Below are 19,613 nucleotides of genomic sequence, written 5' to 3'. Positions count from 1 at the left end.
ACATATTGATGTGGAAGCATTTAAAAAGAACAAACACCACATGAAATTAAAGTACTGTAAAACAAGACAAGGAAACAGTCAGTAATCACAACACCATTTCCACTAATTAGAAAAGAATGCATATAGTCAGTCCCAAACATGCAATAATCATGACATTTTAATGTATAAACATCAGAAATAAGTTATTAGTTCTTTTTGTCAAAGCCAAGGGATAATTATTTCTGTTGTCATTTCAAGCTTGAGGGAAAGACTGAAAGTTCTGGAGAATCACATGGCTGCAGGAAGATGGGCTCAATAAATAGTGAATTAAATTGGTTGTCATAACTATTGCCACCCTGCCAGAAGCAACTTTGAAGACTACACTACACTTGGAGAATACATGACATATATACACAGGTATATGTATACATACTTACATGAGAACACACCACACATCAGTTTTATCGCCAGTTCAAAAAGGATGTTCACACCTAACACTGATTACACAGAAGGGCCATCAAGAAAAGACGATGCTTAAGAGCCAAAAATTCTGTTACATTAGGGTTGTTGTTCTACAGCTTATACCAACTAAAATACCATCTGCATATGCTGTGTGAAATTGCACATCTTTGGACAGTTTTCAGCCAACTGCTTCTCAAACAGCTTTGATGAAAACCGATGTTATTCAGTAGGAGACAAAAATAAAACCCATTACGTTTGTTTCAGAAAGTGTCACTGAAAAGCTGCGGATAGGTCATCTCTTCCAGCAGCGGCTACTGCCCAGTTACTCATCACCACCCAGCAAAGAGAGGTTACCACCCATACAGACTTGCAGCAGAGTGAATCGTGTTAAGAGCACACTAATCCTATGCAGGAAAAATTAATCAAAGTAATTGATCAGTGAAGGCAGACTGAGCTAATACTATCCATTTAACTGCTGATTATGCCTAAAGCACGTAACACTGCATATAGCTTCTTTGGTGGAAAGGATCATTAAGCATGGTAATAATCTATGGCAGAGGAGTAGAGACAAATGGCAGGGGGCAGAGTATCTACAATTTTCACAGCTGTTTGGGGACAGAAGGAATAAAAATCAATGCCCGTCCATATCCTGAAACATTAAATAGAACTTCTGTGATAGCCTGAAAGCCTTAAGACAGATTTTGAAAACCACTAACCATTAAATAGTTACTTAAGAAGAAGTCATGCACTGCCTCCTAGGAAACTGTCTGAAGTTATAATATATGTCTTAGGTCAGCCTCGTAATTTTCATAGGTTTGTTCATTTAGGTTTTTTTAATCCACTTATTACTGCAAACTACCTTGCAGTTTTCTTATTTTAGTCTTTAAAAAGTGGATATATATGCTGAACAAATTCACTGTTTCAAGGATCGGATGAACAGCAGTTACAAACAGGCGTGTTTTTCCCATTAAGTGCCGCTAAATGAAAAAATAGGTACCAAACAAAAACACTAAAAAATAATTAGTTACTATACAAAAGGCCAGATTCTTCCCTCGAAATCCCTTCAAAGTACATAATGAAATCAGAGACACGCTGCCATGGATTAAGGGGTCTTAGATGTAAAATATGCCCATGCACCATAACTGAACAATGTCTTCAAACCCTCCATGCTGTTCAAGCTTAACCTCAGTGAATGAGACCAGTATCGAATATACTTTAAACTGGCATAATGTGTCACTGTCACCAAAAGAAACAGACACACCCTGCTCCCCTTACTGCTTGCTTCCACCCCCATCTTTGCGCCAGCACAAATGTTTGTGCAGCAAACTGATCCAGCTTAAACCTAACCCTCCCCTCCCTGCCCCTCCCCCAAGTTCGTTCAAACCTCAACCCAGTTCACCACATAACCATACAAGTATTTGCCTGCACAAAGAAGGAAGCAGCAGAGCGAGGTGGAAACAAACAGGACCATGTTTTTCAATGGTGGAGCTGGTCTATACCAGCTGTACACCTATGCAAAGCGGTAGGTTGCAGGCTGGAGCCCCCTAATACCAGTCTCACCTTCAGGCCTATGCAGTGTCACTTTTCCCTCCCTCTCTGGGATCCCACCTCTCCGCTCACATGGCCACTGACAGGTATGCAACTGCACAGTCGGGTCAGGGTGCTGAGTCAATCAAAAACTGACTCTACGAAACAAAAAAAGTTGCTAGCTTTCAGCTAGTTCAGCTTCCTCAACAGCTTCCAGTGCACTCCTTACCAGCACAAGGAAGGCAGAGCTGGAAGAAGGCTAGGAAAGCAGAAGATCCAATTTTAATCAGGTTATGATGCTGTGGTAACACACTCGTACCCGGCCACATTTTACATTTAAACTTGTCAGAGGAGCTGACATTATTATTTTAATTAATTTGTTCCTAAGATTAAGCCTTGTCCCATTTTTCTTCCCAGAAACCTAAGCAGCCATAGTCTACTTGGGCACAAGCAGCAGGAAGTGAGGTCAATTCACTACTTAAACCAATTTTGCTCTTCATGTTTAATAAAATGAAGATAGAGCATTAGTTACTCTAACTTAATATACTTTCACCAGATACTCTTTTAAATATCACTGATTAAATCACCTCAGATATTCGCATTGGAAGAACACAGACGTAATTAAACCAATGCAGTCATGTTAAGTATTATCTTAACTGTAGTTTAGTATTTACAAGGAATTTAAACAATGGTTCTGGTGATTAAAGTGGTGTTACAAACCTCTCTGCTCAGGAGTGAATTTCAGCCACTATTCAAAAAGTTGTTTTGCTTAAACTACAAGACACAATGGTTACAGAAGTGAACAAAATTAATTTCAGCGTGTTCAGAATCAGACCCCAATAAACATGGATACAGCTACTTTCAAGCTAATTTTTGAACACTAAAGTATCGTAAGTAGGAGTACAGACAGACTGTTAGCGATCATCTTACTAACTTCCAGACAATATTCATTACTGAATCATTAGATTTCACAGGGAATTATTTGCTATGCAAATAAATATATGTTGAGCCAGTTACCAAGTAAAAGAAACAATCTTATCAATTCAAAAGACAAAACAGAACATCACAGTTCAAGAACTGTACAACTGACGTGCAGAATCAGATTCATGTATCCAGTCTTCCCAAGTGCCATGAATTATATTTTTCCAGTTTATGAAACTCTCCTTTTCTTACAAATATAGATTCTTCCACAGACTACCACCTGCTCATTGCAACAATAAGACAACCTTTCCTCTCTTTAACAGAGATTTCCTGCATGATGAGAAAGTGTTCCAAACTACTCTGCCTGTAAGAATTATGCAGAGATGAGAACAGTTTATTTTGACTACAACTCACCACCACCATTTAAGACAAAGACACTGAACTGGAAAGTGAGCAAAACCCTGGAAAGCCATTTAACCAGATTAACATGTAACTGCTGGCACATTGTTTCAACAAACATTTTCAAAGCATTCTTGACACAGAGGCAAATAAACTCGGGGAATCTCAGTCAAGGAATAACGTTTTTAATGACTTTCCATTTGTAACAGAGCTAATGGGGTTTGGACTTGAACTGCTGATTTATACTGATACAGGTTTCTTTTTAAGCAGGCATAGACAGGTGTGCTTTTCAAATGCACTTACTAACGGAGGAAGACAGACAATGAACTTCCCTGGCAGTTCTGCTGACATTAACTAGAAAACAGGATGCTTATCGGATCTGGACCCATGTGTCTTAATACCAAATCACTTTTAACACAGCAATAAATCTTAAAAAAATTAGTTTTTCAGTCCCCTAATACTGTAGAGCTAGCTGAGCAGATTTAATGATAGATTCATAATATAGAATTACAGCTAACACTAATGCGATTAAAGATAAAAAATACTTATTCAGAAAACTCTTTTGCTCATTAACACTAAATGTCATTTTGTCACTAGCACTTTAAATAGAAAAAAAAAATGATAAAAAATCAAAGGCTATTCAAAAGAAGCCACAAATGAAATACTTGTTAGAAACATTATTAATATCAAATCACAGTTCAACACTAACTAAAATCAACCCTGATTCCTACAGTATGTATTCACTGCAATAACAGGATTATTTTCAACTCACAGTCCAACAATATTCCGACTGGTTTCTGTCATGATTATCACCTCTTGAGCATTAACACTCAACAAGATGCAGTGACCAGGAAAATACGGAAACATGCTTTAATTTTCCAGAAGAAAATGAAAAAAAAAACCCTAAACTGCAAGTTTAGGTGGAGAACTCAGTCAAACGAATATGAAGACACCTTTTGACCTTTACGATGCTTCAGATCTGCCCTCGCTACATTCACATCTAGCGTTATGCCAGAAGAAGGGGAGTTTAAAATAGGAGCAAGTTAGGTATCACTTCCATTGATACAGACAGCATCACTTTGAAAAGCTCAGATGACGCCCTTCCCCTCGGAGGAGGCTCCGTCTGCTGACCCCAACTAACCCACTGACCCGACAGAGCTCTCAATTAGTCTGAGGGCTCGCACCTCGAAAGCCCCAGGACTTGATCGGCGACATGGAACAGAACATGCACTTGTCTCGAGAGGCATGTGACGGAAGCAGCTGAGCCAGAGGAAGGTGCAGGCGCTTGACAGGTCACCCAAGAGGAGGCTGAACTCGCAGACCCGCCAAGCGCACGGGCGGGCGGGCAGCCGTGCTCCGCACCCCGCGCCAGCCCTGCCCCAGCGAGCCAACCGCCAGCACGGCTCCAACGTCTTTTGTTTTTAAACTCACACTCCGCTCACCCACCCCCGCTCCCTCCCGCCCTCCCGCCCCAGAACAAGGCGCCGATCCCCCGCCGCCCTCCCCCCCAACAAACGCCCCCCGGCCGCAGCCCCCACACGCCCGCGCCCCTCGGCGGTCCCCACCCCGGGGGTCCCGGCCCCGCCACCCCCTCAGCGAGCCCCCGCACCCCGGACCCACATCTCGACCGGGGAAGCGGCAGGTCCCCCCGCAGGGCACGTCCCAGCGCGGCTCCCGCGGGAGGAGGCGAGACACGGGTCTGCTCCCGCCCATGGCGAGCCGGGCTTGGGCCCAGCCCCGGGACCCTCCGCTGCCGCCCCCTCCCAGCGGAGCCGGCTGGGCACCCCCGCGAGAGGGATCCAGGGACGGAGGGGGAAGGAGCAGCACCCACCTCCGCCATGAGCCCCGCGCTGGCCGCCGCGCCGCGCCGAGCCGGCCGGGCCGCCTGTGACGGGCGAGACGGCGGCCCCGCGGGTAACGGCTGCACCTCCCGACAGCGGCGGCAACAGGGCCTCGCTCTGGGCCGGACCGTGCCCGCCACAACTTCCGGGGCACGGCGAGAGCGCCTTCCGGGGGCAGCGGCCCGGGGGCGGGGGCAGCCGGCGAGCGGGCGGGGCGGGGCGGCGCGGCGCGGCGGCCGTTAAGCGGGGCGGGGGGCGGTGGCGGCCATGTCACCCACCCCGGCGGGCGCGGAGCCCGCAGCGCTGCTCCCGGGAGGCGGCACTCGGTGGGCAGCGCGTCGCAGAGCGGTGCAGGGGCCAGCCGCGAGGGAGGCGGCCGCGGAGCTGGTCTTGCTGGTTTCCCAGGTAAAGATAAATCAATAAAGAGTTAAAGCTGTAACTGCGCGCACAGCTCTGGGCAGGATTGGGTCAGTCGGTTTGGTTTAAATTTCTGTCGAGGCAGCGCCCGTCAGTTGCGCCGAATACGGTGTCACAGTGCTATTTAGGCACTTGACACGGTAACTCGTCGACAGCCGTTGCGCTGTTTTCATGAAGTGCACTACATGCAACTGAAAGGTGGACGGTGTATCTGTTAAAACCAAAGGTACAACAAGAAGAAATGTGGTGAGCAAGAAGACCGAGAGGAACGTGCAACACCTGCATGTTGTGCAGCTTTGTGGAAACACTGAACACTCCTGTTAGCCACTGTGAACAACCACCACACGTTTGTTCTTACTGTCACTACCAACGTCATCTCTTTTGTTACCTGTTGACAGACCAATACGCGTGACAGGTCCTGGGCCAGAAGACCTTGTAATCTACAATTAATCTTGAATGTGTAATTACTGTCCCAACACACACACACCAACAAAACACATTGCTCGTGGTTAGGGCAGCCTGCACAAAACTCGCATCAGCTTTGTCTCGGACCATGCTGCATATGTTCCCCTCTTGCGGTCTGGCTTCTTTGGCCTTGCACTAACTTCTGACCTCTCCGCCAAACAATGGCAAGTGCCGAGTTACTTCACAGAACTGGTCTGTCTACGTATCTTACTCTCACAGGGGTTGTGCAACTCATGTTTTGACTGTGTTTCAGTTATCTAAAGTCTCTGGCAGGGAGAACGAAGAATCTTGCTCTGACAGTTGCTCACCCTTCTTCCCTTCCATTGACACTTACTGCTTTGTAGCAGAAGTGGCAGAAACACATGAATGACAGTACTCCACTACCCCAGCATTAATTTAATCTGTAGGTTGCATGAGAGCTGGAGAAGCTGAAGTGCATGCTTCTTCAGATGTACATGCTAGAAAGGTGATAATATCTAGAAGGAAAAGGGGAGAGAGAGCACAACTGTGGTTTAATGTTTGTACCATTGCAGCTGTTGGCTTCTCTGTGTGTGAGTCAGTGCTCAGAGAGCTGGATGGATAAAACAGAGCAAATGGGATTTTCCTATACCTGAGTCACGTAATTAGTGAAGACACGTAGCAAACTCTGTCATCTAACATACTGTATATGCTCATGTCCCATAAATGTGATATATTAATGGGCTACAAAGCAATTAGCTGCTCTTAAGACAAACATCTGCAGGATTCTTTGTGACCTTCAGGTTGTCTGTTATGCTTTAAGTTTCCTTGCCTTCAGTTGTCGATCTCGATCTATGAGTCCACATCCAGCTAAGTATTTGTACCTTACAATGTTTCCACAGCTGCCTCAGCAGCATCTGGATGAGCAAGGAACAAAGCCTCCAAATGTCTCTTCTGCTGGGTCATTTATTTCTTTTTATACTCCCTCTTGCTCTCACCGTGGCTTCACCAGCTCATGTGAATAGCTGCATTTATATGTCAGGATTTGTATTAAATTTGGATAGCATAGTGCCTCTTCAACACTCAAGATCAGTATCTTCATCAAAGCTAAAGTGCTGGTTTTGTTCACCTGTCAAATTGGTTGTCTTTGTCATTTACCTGGTATCTTACCCAGCTCACTCAGATTTACTGACAGACCAGTTCTGGACTTAGATACTTCAGGAACTTTGCTGTTCTCTATGACTCTTACGCGTCTTTCTCCAGGTTGTTTTCTGGCTTCTTAAGACCTTGCCACATCTCATTCCTGCTGAGAATTTCTAACTGGTCACATCATTGTTCTTTCTCTTTCTCACTTCATAGATGTTTTGGATCCATGACATATTGGTTGCTGGTCATATCTACAGTCATTATTGTCATCCCAAACTGAGATTGCAGCAGCTTTGTCCAGATGCTGCATCGATTACTAGTCTTTCAAAGATTGCATATCTGCTTGCAAACTTCTGCAAATTACGAACTTAGATTGATTTAAGTCCTTTGATGGCATCTTCAGTTCTGCTAGATCTTCCTAAACATTCTTTAGATCAACTTTAAAGTCAGAGATGTCATCTGTTGTTTCACTATAGCTCCTATTCTTTCTTTTAAAAATTAGATGCTGCTGACACCTTTAAAGCTTTTCTGTAAGTGTTCAGCCCATAGCAAACATTTGTACAACTATTATTTTAGAAGCTAAATGTTCCAGTTTGTTTGTTTAGGCATTTCTTATGTGGTCTTATGCAGTGGCTACTGGGTATGTTAAATGTATGGCTTTTCTGAGGCATCAAAAGTAACCATACATTTCATTGTTCTCTGATTCATAACTGGTTTACTCAATTCATGTTCATCTGAATGTTCATCTGAAAGGTGTTAAATTTTAGCACTATTTAGAATTAACTCCTTTATTAATAATGAAACTTGCACTCCAAATTAAAATTTTCAGTTTTATTTAAAAATTTCCTTTTTATTTAAAAATTAGGTCATATAAATACTTTGTAAAGGAGTCATTGAAGAGGAAATAAAATTGAACTGTGGCAGATAGACTGTGGCTTGTATTTCCAGAAGTTCTCATTTTGCTGTATAATGTATCTCAGTGTCAGTTCGCAGACTGATGTAACCTGATCTTGTTCCAGCTCCTGGATTCTTACAAGATGGTACCAACATTTTGCGGTAAGTTTTATCATGAAGTTTGGACTCTGCAGGTCAAGTGCTTTTGCCTGTGACCTACACTGATTTAGGCAGTATTCAACTCTGGAAACGAGAGAGCAGTCCAGTCACATACAACATTTTAACAGCAGATTCATCTGGTTAAGAAAGCGCACCCTTATTTATCTTGTATTCTTTCTTTTTAATGCCTGGGCCTGACAAAGAGGGGACTCTTTGGGAAAAGAATGCCAAATTCTGCATTGTGTTTCTGCAGTTCCCTGTCATATGTTGTTCAGAGATTCATGGCAACAAACTTCTCAAAGGCATGAAGTGAAGGAGTTACATTTCTTCTTCCCCAGAACTTTGGAATCTATCCCATTTCATGTGTAGTTTGTCTTCTCATCAGGGAAGTATTTTCTGATCAGTATGAGATGTGTATACCCAAGCATGAAGCCTGGATGTATTTTCAGAGATGGATACTGATTAAGATCCTTAATGTTTCAACTATAAATTCTACTCTTAAAGTAAACATTGGAGAGTAAACAGTTTCTGTTAAAAATAAAACCATAGCAACAGCCTCATGACAAATCACAGAACTTTGCACTCGCTTTGTTTTGTAATAAAGAAGGCCTTTGATACGCTATAGGCACCACCTAGCCCAGCTATAGGTGAGGGCTCTGTTCTAAACACTGTTTCACAGCATTTATGATTCAGCATCAAAAGCATGTTTCTGGTTGAAATGTGGTACAGAAGCTCGCGCTCTTTCTCTGCTGTAAGAGGCTACCTAGAGTGTAATTTTATTCTGACCCCCCTTTCCAAAATCCTTTTGACACCGTAACAAAACTTTAAAAAGAACAGAAAAACACCAAAAAACCAAAACCAAACCAAGATTGAACCAGTAATTTAAACCAGTAGTTCACTACTTCATTGAGTACTGTCATCATTAGTTAAGTTGTCATCATTTCAGTTAAAAGTGGGAAAAAAAAAGTGTTCAATAGGAAATAAAGGTGTCTTGCTGCTGGACATTTTAATTCACATAGTGAAACTTTTCCTGAAATGACTGCTGGAATATTACAGACCTTCTTCTCTTGTTCCTGTGGCATCAAGGGAAAAGTGGAGCAGACCTGGTTATTCAGGAATTCCTCAGGTGGCTGTTTGTATTGTAATTTGGTTTTTCTCAGTTGTATAAATTGTCTTGTTCTTGTGCAAATATACCACTGATGTAGTTAAAGGATCCATGAGCTCTAAGTAATGTCCTGTGAAGGGCAAGATACTTGTCTCTGTGGCAGTTGGTTAGCAGACTTTTAAAGATAGTACAATAAGCTGCCAAAACCAGAATTTTAAGCTTAGGTGTTTTCTCTGACCTCATTTTAGGCCAAGCTTGCTGTCTTGAGATACTAGGTATTTTACTCCTTGAGATACTAGATACTTGGTTCTTACCATGCGAATATTGAAAGCGTGAAAAACATCACTGCAAGTGAAGCTGCCTTTTGGGCCTCGCAAGTATATATGCTAATTCAGTTCTCCTCACAAATGAATGTTCTCCTTAACCAAATCGATCTGTTTTCATTCCTCCAACAATGGCTGCCACACGCAGTTCCTGTAACTTCTTGCTGGCTGTTTCCCAGGAGGAGCATCAGTGTGCTGACTGTAGAATGTACACACGTCTGTTTCCAACTAGCCTGTGATAACCAAGTGGGATGTAAATCTGATTAAATGCAAAAAAAAGCTACAGTGTGTTGCAATAACATTCAAGATCTGACTTCAGCTGACAAAAGCAAGGAAGCTCCAAGTGAAGATTGCTGCTATGTCCTTACTTCACCCCTTCGTATTTCAGAGTTTTAGGGCCTCAGAACTGCACACACTTGACTGTACAAAACTGTTCAAAGAGCATTGTCACAATGTCAGACTTTTAAAAAACAGGCAACTTGTGCAACTATGATTTTGACTTGCTTGTGGGCACAGAGTATGGTAGAATTAAGTAGCCTATCATACACCATTTTTCTATTTTCCCCCTTCCTCATTCAGGACAAAGAATAGATGCCTCTTACAGGAGAAAGCAGCTGGTTATTTTAAATCTCTGCATGCAGCAAGTGCCCTTTGCCTTATTTGTTTATTCATTCAATGAATAACTACTTAGGTATTCTTAGGGCATTTGTCATTGTGTTAGGTGATACTTCATTAGCATTAGTGGAATTATTTCTGTGTTTCTTTTACAAGAGAAGAAATACAATTTCATGTTACTTGCAAGGGAGTGTGGATTAGGTCTGCAGGGGTTTTCGGTACTGCACCACTCGGATTTGTGGCAGTTAACACTGAAGAACCTTGCTGGTGGGTGAAATCAATCACAACTAGTTCTCTACCCAGGTTTCCTATATGGTCCTTGGTGGAAGCAAGTGGAGAAACGGGATCCACTCTGAACAAGAAGCTGGCTATACTTTTCACTGTGAAAGCCCATGACATACATGTGACTGAAGTTACAGTGACTAGGACTTAGTGCTGAAGAATCTTGTAAGATGCTGGGATGGTGTCAGTTGTTCCCCACAAGCAGGTATTACGACTGCTATTGGAAAATTGGCAGATGGACTATGTGCCTTTGCCTCAGCCACTACAGTGCTAATTCAGGAATAGTAAGTTAGGTCCATGCTGCAAGCTTATAAGCAGGACATGGACAAATAGTTCAGGCCACAGGTCCTGTCAGGAGCCTGCTCCAGTACAGGCTTCCCACAGGGTCACAGCCTCCTTCAGGCATCCCCCTGCTCCACTGTGGGGTCCTGCATGGGCTGCAGGTGGAGATCTGCTCCACCATGGACCTCCCTGGGCTGCAGGGGCACAGCCTGCCTCACCATGGGCTGCACCACCGGCTGCACTGGGATCTCTGCTCTGGCACCTGCAGCACCTCCTCCCCTCCTTCTGCACTGACCTGGGTTGTTGCTTTCGCAGTGTCTCACTCCTCTGTTATGATGCACAGTTGGTTTTTTTACCCCTTCTTAACTTTGTTATCCCAGAGGTGCTACCACCATCACTGAAGGGCCAGTGGTGGGCCCATCTTGTAGCCAGCTGGCATTGGTTTTGTTGGACATGGGGGAAGCTTCTAGCAACTTCTCACAGAAGCCACTCCTGTAGACACCCACTACCAAAACCTTGCCATGCAAGATCAGTACAAGCAGTCAGAGATGTTTTGGGAACCTCACTGAAATAAGAATTTATGGAGTGTAAGCACCTCCATAGTTAGTTGGAAAACAACTGGATGAGAATTTTGAAGACAGTCATTTTGCATTTAAGGACCAGAAGTGTTCATTTTCACCTTTTGCTGGTGTAGTCACCAAGAGTTGTCTCAGGTCACACAAGCAAATCACTGACAGAGAGCTGGGGTGAGGCTTCAGCATACAGACAAATACGTCAGACTTTGGAAAAATCAACATGGGTTTTTGTAGATAGAGAAGTCTTGTCATAATTATGAAGTTGTTTGACAAAATCAACAAACTGATAAACCAGGGTGATACATTCATTGCAGTGATTTCAAAAGAGCTTCTGGCACAGTCCCTCACGAGTGCTGCTGAAGAACATGAGCTGTCAGAGGTTAGAAAGCAGGCCTGACTTCTGAATTACTAACTAGCTGTCGGAGAAGGGTTAATGGGGTAGCAATAGTCATTTTTTACACTGCAGGAGAGTTACGATCAGACTCCCACAGGGATTCATGCTGGGACCTGCACTAGTTAGCATACTCAGAAATGGTGTTGGAAAAAGACTGAGCAGCACAGTTTGCTGCTGATGCAAAATCCTTTACAATAGTGGAGTATGAAGCTGACAGCAAGGAGCTTCAAGAGGATCGCATTCTGCTGAGCAGCATGGGTGTTAAACTAGAAATTGTAATTCAGTCTCAGTAGTTGTAAAGTAATGCCTACAGGCAAAACCAATCTTAACTGTATGTGCCTAATGGTAAGTTCTACGTATGCTGTTACAGCAAAAGAAGTTCTTAGAGCCTCTGTAGGTAATTGTTGGGAAACTTAATTTCCAGTTCCAAGTCAAAAATACCAGGAATTATTAGAAAAGGAAGACAGAATGGAGCAGAAAACGTTGTGACATCTTTGTGTACACCAGTGGTGTGGCCACATCTAGAGAACGTATGAAGCTGGTTTTCCAGGTCAGAAAGAAGGTAAAGGTAGCAAAGAATAATAAAACATAGAGAACAGTTTCTGTTCTATGCTGGACTACACTTGGACTTTTCAGTTTGAAAAAGACAAAATTAACAATGCCTCAATGATGGAGGGAAGATATTTGAATTATATAAAATGGTGGCTTGTGGAGAGAAGGTAGGGAGCTCTCACTCACTTTTTCTAGTAAGTGGACACACAGGGGAAGTAATTGACAGTAGGTTTAAAACAACCAAAAAGTAGTCTTTTTTTCAGATGCTGCAGAACCAAAGTGTGGAGCTCACTGCTTCCAGAAATGTGGAATCTAAAACTATAATTACTTTCAAAAAGGGACTAAATTCAAAAGGGAGGCAGTGCATTGGCAGCTAGTGAATGGAATGGAATACAGCGGCCTTTAGTTCAGGTTTTCCCTAACCAACGATTTACTGAAAATTCTGTATATGAAAAGGGATTGTGCTATACCTGATCTGTTCTTTATACTGTCTTCCTGACTGTTTAGTCCTGGTCATTAAGTTGATAAGTGAATTAGGCATACCTGTGTAGTCTGATACAGTATGGCTGCTTTGCAGCTAGTACAGAAGAGAGACACCAGGATGGTCAGGGGACTGGAAAAATCATGTGTTGTAGAAGACTGAGAGAACTGATACTGTTCAGCCTTAAGGAGGCAGCTAAGGGATGATCTTATTGCTGTTGTCTGCATGGAAGACCAAGCCAGATTCTACTCAGAGGTGCACAGTGGTAGGCGAAAAGGGAATGGACACATGTTGAAACATGGGAAATTCTGCTCAGATGCAGAGATAGATGTATTTATTTATGTATGTATTTATTTATTTGTATCATAAAGGTGGTCAAATACTGGAACAAGTTGCCCAGGGAGGTTGTGTGACTTTCCTGGTAGATACTCAAAACTTGACTAGATGTGGTCCTAAGCAATCTTCTCTAACTGGCCCTGCTTTGAGCAGTAGGTGGTCCCAGGTGGCCTCCCAAGGCCCATTGCAACCTGTGTGGTTCTGTCTTCTAAAGATAGGTTCTTGCTATGTGCTTGTGCCCTAACTGCATTATTTCATATGGTATAGTTTTTCATAAAAGTGGAATATAGTGGGTCTGGGTTAATTAATACATGCTAAAACTCAGTGCGAGAACATAGTGGGGACGAGACATTTTGGATTTGCCATAAAGAAAATCCAGGAGTCAGCAAAGGTACTTTCGAAGTGGCTTGACAGTAGTCATTAAAATGCTTTGTAAAAATACATTACGAAGAGGACTTGTTTGTCAGGATGCAGCTGTAGCACAAGTCAGTAAAGGTACTGTTGTCCATGCTTACAGTGTTTGTGTTTTACTTCCAGTGTTCTAAAGAACAAATGATATATAATTAGTGTGTCAGACACTGAATGATGGGGAAGAGTATACCTAGCGTAGCGTGTCCTGCTATGTCACACAATGTGATTCTGAGTGCATATTCTCTGCATCTGGGTCAAACCTGTCTCCAGCAAGAAAGCCAGTAGAAAGATGCTCTTCACCCTGATTTCTCTAACCAGGGTCAGCAGTTCTTGGTATTTGGGTTAAGATCTTTTGAAAGATAAGATAGTGCTGTCCTGACTGACTGCTTCTGTTCAACAGCTGGCATGCATGGCATGAACAAACATTTCAGACTACCAGAATACTCCAAACTGCCCATCACTGTTTTCTCCTGTAATAAGAACTTCTGTTTGTAAGCTGCAAACCTTGCTACAGCTCAGCAACTTAACGACAGTGTATTCACCAGCAGTACTTATGGAATAAGCTGAGTCCTATAGTTTTAAAGAACAAATGCACTTCAACTTAATTACAGTCAGGCCTGAATAAAAATTAAAGGGTTTGCATGTCTGCTAGTCTATATGTGGGTAGAAAGGCAGCGAGGTTAAGATAATAGGCTCAAAATGTATTCTGAGAAAACATTTAAAACCACAGCAGGGTGTGATTGTATGCAAATAAGTATTTTTGCAATAGCAGATTAAACACCTTATGGAATTTGTATGGAAAACTGCATGCTTGTACATGATGCAAAGTATGATTAAGCACCAGTGTGTGGAGTTTTTGCCTTCGGTAAAAAATTAACGCAGATTTAAATCAATCAATGTTTTTCCCAGTCTTTTCACAGTATATCTGGTAAGTTATGAATGGTTACTACTAGAATGTTAAAAATAACACTACTTTTTCCTTGGGCCTGCATCCTTACAAGAATATGTCCTGCTACGTGGCAACATACAGGAGCTGAGATAGTGAGAAAAGAAAACTGGCAAGTTGATAATAAGGTTTTACTAGAACAGCTGTCAGTGGTATGTATTTTGCCATCAGCTTACCGAATGACTTAGAGAATGTTTTTTATAAAACCTCCCAAGTATCTTTTTGATGCTTCTCATGAATGGATGGATTAATCATCCCAGGTTCCAGGACTACATTTAAATAAACTTTTTTGCATGTTTGGAGATTGTTAAAATGGCTCTGAGGGGACCCAGTGCCTATAGGGACAGTAGGTACATTCACAAAAATGTGTAGTGAGCAGTGGTGGAAAGACCTGCATTGGCAGAGGCAGATAATCGCTGCTGTACTTGGTCGTTTGCATAACTAAAGGACATTGTGGCTGGCAGAATGACTGAACTGTCTCTAGGAAATGGTCTTTAATGTCAACTTCTAATCGACATTACATGCTAGAGTTATGTATCTGCCTTTCTGAAACTCCTTTCTCTAGCACACAAATTTCTGTATCCTGTGAAATGAGAGAGAGACCCTGGCTTTTTCGAGAAAAAACACCTTTTAGGTGAGCTCAGGAAGAACGTTTAAAGGAACATTTAAAATTGCAACCTGGAATTTTTTCCCCTAGCAGTGATAGATCTGACTTAGCAAAATCAGATATAATGGTGTTTGTTTTCATCTAGTGTTTTTCCTATCTGGAGTAGAAAAGATAAAATACATTACTTCAAATTAACCTTAATGTAAATAATGAAGTAAATTGGACTGACAGTGATCTTGTGCAGCTCCTCTGGGTGAATATGCAAGAAATAAAAGCTGCTCTGAAGAAGTCAAAGCGTCACATTGAAAAACAGTGAAACACACACTCTGTCTTCCAGAACAACTCTGCCTGCTCAGCAGTAAATCTGCAGAGGGAACCCAAGCTCACACTGCCAGGATTACTCTTCTTTCCTGCCTCTTAATCATAATTTGTTAGCGAAAGCAGTGGACAAAGAAAGTGCAAGATCAACAGTTCTGAACAGTGGTACAGCAGGCTTTGCTCTCCTTCATTCATGTGCCTTTGTCCCACATACTCCAAAATCACATCTACCCGTGAATGGATAACTGAGCGGCGTGATTTATACAGACAGATGAAAATCAGAGGACTGTGAAAAATATCACCTACCCATCTCTTGAAGGGCCTCATGCCTGCTTGGGGGAAGGCTCAGTTTATGAAGTTGCTGCTGAACTATGTATCATAGCCTGACATTTTAAGAGAAGAAAAACATAAATGCCAGGGATTTTTTTTATTTCTCACCAGTATATAAAGAATGGGTTTCTTCAGGAAACCGAGAACCTTCTTACCATGTGGGCAGGAACTATTAAGTGAGGGTAAGGGGCCATCCAAGGTGAGGAACCACTCCAGTCCTTGAAAAAAGAACTTTTAAAATCAGAGCTGAGACATCCCACATAAAAGTCTGTGACATAACTTCCAGTATGCTCCCTCAGAAAAGGCACAGAAGAAGGGAAGATGAAGTATGGCAAAGCGGAGTTATTGGTAATGGAATATGGATCTGCTTTTACAGTGCCTCGTTCTGCAGCCAGCATATTATTTCTCACTTTTAGGACTGCCTAAATTCACACATAAAACTGGTAGAAGCAAACTACATAATTGCTTGAAAGAAGGGAAATAAAAGCAGACTTGTTAATTTAGTGGTATTTTAAGTAATAATTATTTTTAGCAGAAATAATTACATTTCCTTTCAATTACGTATAATAGCATATATTTTGAGCCAAATCAGGGACAGAATCAGAATATATACCAACATTATTCTCTCACACAGAAACAAGTATGGGGAAGAGTCTGAAGGATGGCGACCAAGGAAGTCCTGCTCATGGAATTTTTCCCAAAGCACTTTGATTCAGATGAGACTAGCTAACTCTTCTATAGAGATGTATTTGTCCCAATTGTCTTTGTAACTCCATACTGCCTCTTAGCAGGAGGAGAGAGAGACAACGGAACAGTTTTTGCTTGGCTTGTGTTTATGTTAAAGAACCCCAAGGAGATTGTCAAGATGAAGGGAGAAGAGTTGATGTTTCTGAGGTTTTGACTCTTGGGGAAGTTCATTCCACTGTTAAGAAAGCTTCAGCCCCCTTGCGAAGAGAGCTTCATTATGACAGAAGAACCAAACTGGTAACTGTGGACCATGGATGATCTTTGATGTTTTTCCTTCTCTCTCTGTCATACTCTTGGCCTTTCTAAAGATGTTCAAATAGTTGCTCTTTGTGTTAGTGCTCAGGGCAGGCTGCGTGTCCTGGTCTTACATACGACCCACTTGTCAGTGCAAACCTCTATAAAGCAGCCTGAAGCATTTGGGGTTTTTTGTTCTTCATTCACAATTGGTGGGCATGGGCATATTTTGTCAAAGTAATGAAGCAAGATGCTTAGAGTTTTGGGGTTTAGGTTTGCTTCCCAGGGCTACTTAGTTCTGTACCGAAGGACTGCATGCCCACTCCAACCCTCAAATCAATGTCTTTTTGATACAAGTGGGAGATTTTCAGAGCATTTTGGCTGAATTCTTATTTGCATCTCTCCTTTTCTAAAACCATAAGAAAATTTTTCATGCAAATGACTTCCAGGAATACTGATTTTTAAAAGAAGCCTATTTTGTTAAAGATGGTGAAACTCATAGACAGCAGTCACTTTGCTTACCCACTGTAGTCAGACTGAGTTGTGTTGCCACAGGATGAGAACCGTACTGAATGCTTCTTCAGTTCAAAGTGGATCAAGGGTATAATTTTAGAGCTGAAAGACATTGCTTACAGTTCAGGTAAAGAACTGCAATTTATTTTACCACCCATCCTATATTGCACTTTTAGATTGAAGGCCTTCAGGCCTGGAACTCTGCCTGTGCATTTCACATGTACAGTATTCTCAGGATACAATATAAATAATAGTATATCAGCATTGGAGGGAATATCCCTGTGGAGCAATCCACAACTGAGTGAACCTCTCGGATATTATGGAACAAGGCCAGCATTACTTCAAAAACATTTTTCTTAGACAAAGTCAGTCAAGTGCCTAAATTAAAATCCCACTCAATTGCTTTGGTCTTATCAGATGAAGTATCTGTATGTTCATTTAATAACCCTCTCATGCATTTTATCTTTATGCTTAATTTAAATATGAGAAGCAAACACATTTTATATAGTTGTTATTCTCCAATTACTACAAAAGCTTCTGAGAATCTTTGATCATGAGAATGTTACTTCAAATCCAATTCTGCTTCACAATTACAAAATGTCTTACTGAAGTTAGTTTGGATGCAGTTCTAGTCCAAGTGCAGTAAACCACAGTCAGTCCTCAAAACCCAGGTATGACTACAGAGCAGTAAGGAGATCAGAATGCACTCATGTAACTGACCTGATTTATTTAGTGGTGGGGTTTTTTAAGGCAGAAATTCCAGAAGAACTGTAATGATAACAAGTGCCTAACATAGTGCATGAATGATACGGCATGAGATGCAGTTTACAAAATGTTGCTATTATTAAAATACCTAAAATACTTCTAGATCAGTAAATTTTATTTATTGCATCAGGGACACTACAAAGGATGTTCAGCCACAGAGTTCTGTTTTTTGGGAGGTATTTTTACACACGACCATGGAGAGGTGACACAGGCCACTAATATTAACACCCTTGTGCTTGGATGGGGTCAGATTAGACTGTGAACAAACTTTTAATTAAATTTCACTTCTCAGACAATGAAACCATGAAAAGTTTTGCTGCTTTTCCATTTTCCATACATTTCAGCTTGTAACACTGAAACGCATACAAATGAATTTCAGCATCTTTACAGTAGTGACTTTGTTTCTGCCTTTTATCCTTGAGGGGAAAAAAAAAATACCAGAAAGAATTCACAGTCTTAAAAAAGTATCTATCTTCTCTATTCTCAGCAAATGTACAAGAACTAGGACTCACTGCTTGTTTATTAACAAAAAGCAAGCAAAACTCAGAACACAGTTTAAATTCAGCTAGACTGCATTACTGTTTGAAATTGCAGTCTCATGACTGTTAAATCCTGTAGAATGAAGCTAGCAGGAAGCAGGACTAGCAGACTGGTCAGTAATGAGGTGCTCAAAGAGTACAAACTACTGCCCAAGAGGAGCTGCCACATGCTGACTTGCAGGCCTCGCAGCAGGGTGGGTCCTAAATCTGTTTTTCCCTTGCCCACGACATTCTGTCATGATGCAGGGCAATGCCCGTGTTCATGTGACACTGCAGTTCCTGGGTGCCGCTGATAAGGACTGAAAAAGGAAGACTCGGAGCAACCACAAAGCTGTGCAACGCAGCGGATGCTTTGATCGTTTCCAAACATTGTGTAGGAGAGCAGCGGAGTCCAGCTGTCTCGTTTAAGTGCCTATGCTATTTCTTGCCTCACCATGCAAATGTGCCTGACCTGGAGCAGGAAGGAAAAAAATCAGTTCCAATTTGTCCAATATATACATTTCTTCTACTTAAAAGGTGCATAACTTCTGAAGGTAATAGGAAATTAACTTCATCTAATTTAGATATGTTCATTTACTAAGGATCTGACCCTTTTCTGAGGTGGTGGCTTTATTCAGGTTGAAGAAAAGCGCTAAATTTGTTTTCTCCAATACCCTAATTACTAAGTCTTGCAGAGCTGACTGCCTGCAGCTCACTGTGAACAGCAACTGTAGAGAGTACTCTTATGACGTCATGGTTAAGAACATCTAAAACTATGAGATGCAGATTCAGTCTTCCTCAGGATTATTTAGCTTATGGAGTAAATGCTTTAACTACTACATATGATTACATACAGAAACAAGGAAATAACACCAGAAGTTAACCATGAGCACCTCAAACCTAACTTTTCAAGATTATCCATATTAGCTACTCAGAGTTCAGGTGGCTTAGGACCTGAATGGAGCTTTAAGTGGGATGTAGTTATCACTCGAATCAGGACAGTGATAAAAATGACTTTGATTAATTCTTGTTTTAATAAGCATAGAAAGGAAGAGGGAGCTACATGCTGGCCCTGCTACATTCATCAGACTCAGCCCGTGGAACAGCAGAA

General features: G+C 42.0%; 1 protein-coding gene and 1 long non-coding RNA gene across 7 annotated transcripts in view; one reads left to right on the top strand and one right to left on the bottom strand.

Annotated features, from left to right (window-relative positions):
• The window catches only part of FRS2 (fibroblast growth factor receptor substrate 2), a 51,912-nt gene extending 46,657 nt beyond the window's left edge, over window positions 1-5,255 (bottom strand). For all 6 annotated transcript variants that reach the window (XM_030477975.2, XM_030477974.2, XM_030477981.2 and 3 more), the window contains exon 1: window positions 5,120-5,255. The gene's annotated coding sequence lies outside the window, so the exon portion shown is untranslated. The remainder of the gene's footprint in view (window positions 1-5,119) is intronic.
• A 2,101-nt stretch (window positions 5,256-7,356) lies between these two features.
• On the top strand, window positions 7,357-18,408 carry LOC115605371. Its single transcript, XR_003990577.1, has 2 exons — window positions 7,357-9,650; window positions 16,360-18,408. It is a non-coding gene; the product is annotated as an uncharacterized LOC115605371 (long non-coding RNA).
• Window positions 18,409-19,613: the final 1,205 nt, after the last annotated feature.

Source organism: Strigops habroptila, chromosome 3 (assembly GCF_004027225.2).
Source record: "Strigops habroptila isolate Jane chromosome 3, bStrHab1.2.pri, whole genome shotgun sequence".
Classification (NCBI taxonomy): domain Eukaryota; kingdom Metazoa; phylum Chordata; class Aves; order Psittaciformes; family Psittacidae; genus Strigops; species Strigops habroptila.
This window is presented reverse-complemented; position numbering and strand designations above follow the sequence as displayed.